The following is a 6,000-nucleotide window of genomic DNA, read 5'->3' on the forward strand; positions in this document are numbered from 1 at the left end:
ACTAATCAATTTTGAGTATTAATTACCAGAAGACTTGATTTTCCTTTTCTTGTGTATTAACTTGACTCTTAAGAAATGACCCTTATTATTCTCAATATATGATCTAAGATGATCATACGATACGAGGAGATAGACATTCTAACAACCATTGCCACCATTGCCATAAAGTAAATACTCAAACGAGAAAACTTGGCCAACCATTGACTTTGACGTGCATGAATGACTCGAAGGAGAGACCAGGCAGAAAGTAGAAACATGGTGGTCTTCGTAAAAACACTATAAAAATCTATTTATTTATTTTTAACTAAACTACCAATTAACATGGTGAAAATGTCAAAAGAAAAATCAAACACTTTACGTTGAATATTATTATTCTTTAATAAAAGAAAGATGAATTAGTGCGTCTCGGACAAGGGGCACAGACGGTTGCAGCCGTTTCTGTCGATTGTGTGCATTTTTCACTGTGTGTAACTTTGATTGCACACGATATAACTTTCTTTGCACACGACGTAATTTTAGAACAGTTTTTTGTAGGTCTCATACATGACGTGAAAATCGAATTACAAGATGTGAATTTTTTGGCCAAATCAAAGCCAGTCAACTTCCAGGAGACAACCGTTCCTGCCCCATTTCCGTCTCGACCACGCTAGCTGCTCTGTCACATAGAATATTCTCAGAGTGTGTTTGTTGATGTGGCAAGTGGAAATTAGCCAAACGGCAACTTGGCAACTCAAAACAAGGTCCGAGGATACATATCATGTTTTTTTCCTTGGACAAAGATCATCATCCGAGCTGGACCTATCCATTTGCTGGTAACTAAATGCTTTGGTATCTAATGACCTTGATCACAAAGTTCACATCTTGATGACTCAGTAGTCCTTGCTAAGGGTTAATTACCTGCGCTATTTCAAGTATTCAGCATATAATATTTCATAAATTTATTTAGCTAAAAAAATACGTCGTTGATATTAAGTGAGGAAGGGAATTGTTAATGGAAGGGAAGAACAGGTTTGGCCCCTATATATTCCAGAAGAGACGATACATGGAAGCCAAGGAGATTATTGTTTGTGAGGACATTAATTAAAGACGAGGGCAAAGTTAGGCTGCAACAACCCGTGCCACACACCCTCTTTGTCCTTGTTGTAGCGACAAAGTGTAGAAAATTATGATAACAGTCAATAGCGTTATTATACTAACTATATGGATGTCTATGTGATTTCAACAGTCAATCATTTGTGGACTAAAATCCTCATGAAACAAATAATTGGACATCATAAAATTGAATTAGTGTACATAAAAAAAATGGAATTTATATATCTATAATAAAAATTGAAATTTATGTACGATCAGATGGTAAAGTTGATTCGATCTCAACTATTCGCACGGCCAAATTTCATTTTCTTGTAAGTATTAGCATAACTCGTAGTAGTAAATAGACCCTTTGTTTCGGTAATTTTTTTTTTTTTTTTTGGTATAAATGGAAGAACTCGACTCTGAAACCTTTGTTCTAATAAATCGATGAAGATGCCTGTACAGTATACAGGGCATCACAACCAATGCCATGGCCATTTGTAATTTACTAGAACAGGATGCTAGGAGCGTTGTAACTGATGCTCAATATTGCTTCAATCTATAATTATTATCTTTTATACCCCCAAAAAAAAAAAAAAACTCTGCCATCGCGATCATCCCCTCTTTCTATATAAAAAAGTAGGTACATACACAAGAAAACTGATCAATCATCATTGGCCGGGCGGTAGATTCATCACATTAGACATGCATGGCATTCTTGATTCTTCTAAATAATTATGCAGCCAATCAAATACTCAGAGACTGCTCTAAGGGACTCAGTGGAGTCCACTGAGTCTAACGAGTCTACTTCTCTTATTAAACTAGAATTCACATAGAAAAACGTCAAAAAAAAAAATAATTTTCAAAGAAAGTGAACTTCACAATTATGCTGTGGTAAAAGACGAAAGAGTATTGCCGTCTTGACCATGCTGCTTTGTGATAGCGTGGAAAATTATTAGTGCTACGTACGAAGTTGATTTGATCCATTAGAATTAGACCCGTTAGGACATACGTAACTTGTAAAGAACCACATCTCACAAAATTGTTTTTAAGTTTTCAAAAATTGGATTACTGAAATTACTAAAAATTTTAATTATCAAGCATTTTAAAATTTTTTTTTTAATAAATGCACAGCAAAGCAACTCGTGACAGGACCTCATACTTATCCAAATGGCTTCTTGGCAGCTCAAAACAAGATACGCCTCTTTTTCCTTCGATGGACAATTTCATGAGGTGGGCCTCTTCCATTCCTGATATTTTTGGTTTTTGATCGCCCTGTCAATAATGTCACATTTTGATGTACCAGTCCTGTGGTTATTACGCTAAGGGTTATCTTAAATTTGGCGATAAAATGTGCACTTAAAAAAAAAAATTTTTTTCTTTTTTTTGGGGGCTATAAACCAAACGACTTCTTGGCAACTCAGACAAGAAGCTCCGAGGATACATATGGAGTACTCCCTCCGTCCCACTTTGATAGTCTTGTTTTCCTTTTTCGTCTGTCCCAAATTGTACTCCACTTTCCCATTAAGGAATGTAGTAATCTTTCAAATTATCTAAAATACCCTTATTAAATATCTTGTTATTAATACATTGTTATTAAATACTAACCCACTACATTGAATACATTGAGCTTTTTCAATGCATAGATAAATGAAAAGTCTATCTTAGCATAAGGGTAGTTTAGGAAATTATTAATCTAAATTTATGTTTCCAACCAAATTAATTACACTTTCTTAATTGTGTGAAAAAAAACCAAGACTAACAAAACGGGACGGAGGGAGTATGATTTTTCGTTGGACAAGATCACGAGGTGGACCTATCCATTCCTGAGAAGTAAATGCCTCGGTGTTTAATTACCTCTCGAAGTTCACATTTTGTTGATCCTGGAAGAAACGACTTATGGAAGCCAAGGAGATTGTTTGCGAGGATAATCACTCGTCCGCAAAAGGGAATGGTAATAATGAATACTAACTACGTAAACGACAAAACTGATCAATCAATCAGCTCAGCTCAGCTCAGCCGGCGCTAAAATTCATCACGTTAAACAATATGCATCCATTCTGGATTCTTCTAAATAATTGTGCAATTCATCAAAAGCTCAAACAGTGATTAAGGGACTTAAGTGGACCTCGCAAAATCGTTTGAGGAACCCTTTTATTAAACTGGAATTCAAGTGGGAAAAAAAAAAAGACTCAAAAGAATAATAGTAATTTTCAGAGACTTTATATTGAAGATGATGCTCTAGTAAAAGACGAAGGAGCAGTCAGTCTTCGCCACGCTGATTTATGATCACGAGGAAAATTATTAGTAGTGTTTTAGTACTATTCTATGATACCAAGGCACGTTGATCTATAATTAGAGGGCGCTTGATAAAATTGGAATTTGAAAACTGAAATATGAAATCTAGAGTCTGAGTCCGTTGAATCGTCTAACTATTAAATATTAAATCTGATACATTTGAGTGTATATTATATTTATATTTAGTGAATAGTGAATAGTTTATTATTTATTTTTTTGAAACAAGTTTTATTTTAAAAATTTAATATCACTTAATTAATTTAAATATTCTATTTTTTATGATCAAATGCATCTGAAATATGTTAAAATTTAAATTTTTTAAATTTAAATGATGAATTGAATTATCAAATCTAGAGTCGTAGACGGAAGGACTTCCCGGCGACTCAAAGAAGATCTAGTCAAGGATACGTTGTTCCAAGAGGTGGGATACTTGCTAGCTGTACGATTGGTTTTTGGCTACCCTATAAATTTCACATTCTAATGAAAAAAGTCCTATGGTTGTTAGTCGTTACACTGTCGATTCATAAAATTCTAGAATTTTCTTAAATTTGACTAATAAAATGTGCACCAAAGCTTCTTCTTTCTTTTTTTTTTTGGGTCTTTCTTTCTTTTAATGTTCCTACATCAAAGTAGTCATCGGTTCACATATTTTCCAAATATAAGGAAATGAAATTAGAACTTTTGATAAGTTACATACACAACACGACCCAATGATACAATGATATAGGGTTCAGGGCATATTTTATGTGATTCCAATGAAAGGTGAGACAATATACCTTCAAATGGACAAATATTTTTAGTGCGGGAATACACCTAAAAGACTTTTCTTTTACTCCTCCTTTTGTGTTCGAGAGATTACCCCATTTATTATTTTTCCGTGTTGAATTTTCCTCAGTCAAAGTAGTCAGCAGTACGTATATTTTCCAAACATGATATAGTCATATGGCTTTGCAAAATCGATCCTTCTGTGCCTGGATTAAGATGTTGTTGGGTTCAATTTCCTGCGGTTTTCTTGTTAGACAAATTTCTGGGATTGAACTTGAACTCGTGTTTATTTCAATTGTTTCGCTTTTTTTTTTTTTTCTGCAATAGTTCTTTTGTGGCCAGAACATTACACTCAACTATTCAAGACATTAATGTTGAAAAATATGTAAGAGGAAGACCTCGTCAAGCTACAGCAAGTCAAATTTGGTTTCCATTGGAGGACTGCTCCTAAATTTCACGCGTTCACGCGTTCACACACAAAGTTGACGCGTTTAGGAGAAAGGACCCGGCTAAAGTTGAAGGCTACTCAAGGGTGTGAGAATTTTCCAACTAATGGAATTAAACTTATCGTTGTTTCAAAAAAATGACGCAACTTTTTGTTGAATATTGGCCCCAACTAAAAGCCATTTATTAATTTTAAAGTATTTCTTTGTTTATTGTTTTATTGGCTCTAACCTTAAGAAAGAAACAAGGTAACTGATAATTAAGGGTCCTTCGTGTATATCTTATTTTAAATTTTTTGTATAAAAAAAATTAAAACTGCCCATCTAAACTGCTATTTTTTGGAGTTTTTGCAACAAAAAAAAAGAAAATACTGTAATGATTTGATGTATGTAAAGTAAAAATATGATTGAAAAATGTATTCATGGAGAACGTAAAATTTTTTTGAAGATAAATGGCAATCCAAACAAAAACAAAAGCAGTATTGCTCATCCACTCGTATTATGAATCTCTGTTGTTGGAGCATATTGATGATTCAACAAATTTTCACATACTGCGCCCTCTTCCGCATCCTTCCCCCCGTTTTTTTCCTTTTGGGCATAAGGTTCCTCAACTCTCTCAGATTGAGTCCCAAGCCCCCTCGAAAACGACATACTCTTGCTATGAAACAACTCTCCACATCCTCCTGCTGAGTACAAATGATCATATTTGGCCCAACGCTATAGTCTTTTAATTCATTATCCCAACCTGGTTTACAACCTGCTATATTTGCTATCCCAACCTGGTTTCCCAACCGACCTTTCCACTAATTCGGATTGACTCAAGTTCAAGTAACTTGATTTGCTCAAATACTCAGTTCTATAATGTAAAAGCCAATTTCAACAACTTAACTGATATCGAATTCTATTCAATAAGGTAGGTTTACTCAGTCGTCACAAAATTCTGGACGAGTTGCTGATGAGACCAGCCCCACTGGAACACCAAGTCGTGTTTCTGGCTACTTGGTGCATATCGTCCCAAGTTCCACCTTCTAGGTGATAGCACTGAAGATGACCTTTTCTGGGTCTATGGAACTGATCATTGACCGTCAACGGCACGATATCGTCTTATTTTATTCTATATTAGAGGAGGGGACGGACCTGAAGAGATTCAACGATAATTCGATAGAGATTGAATCACTACCGAATCAGACGAATGTACTGCACATTCATTTGAATTTTTCAAGAAGAGCCATTTAATATGATAACTGGGAAGCTAAAATTTAAATCATTCACCTCCCATTCGATCAACCTTTAATGCCAAAGGCTGGTGGTTGGCACGATATCGTCATTGTGGGTCATCTTATTTAGCGATGTTTCTTTGTATCTTCTGAAGCTGTCCTCATCTAAGTAAAGGGTCTATAAATAGGTAGAGTGGCACTTGACT

Source organism: Coffea eugenioides, chromosome 5, assembly GCF_003713205.1.
Source record: "Coffea eugenioides isolate CCC68of chromosome 5, Ceug_1.0, whole genome shotgun sequence".
Classification (NCBI taxonomy): domain Eukaryota; kingdom Viridiplantae; phylum Streptophyta; class Magnoliopsida; order Gentianales; family Rubiaceae; genus Coffea; species Coffea eugenioides.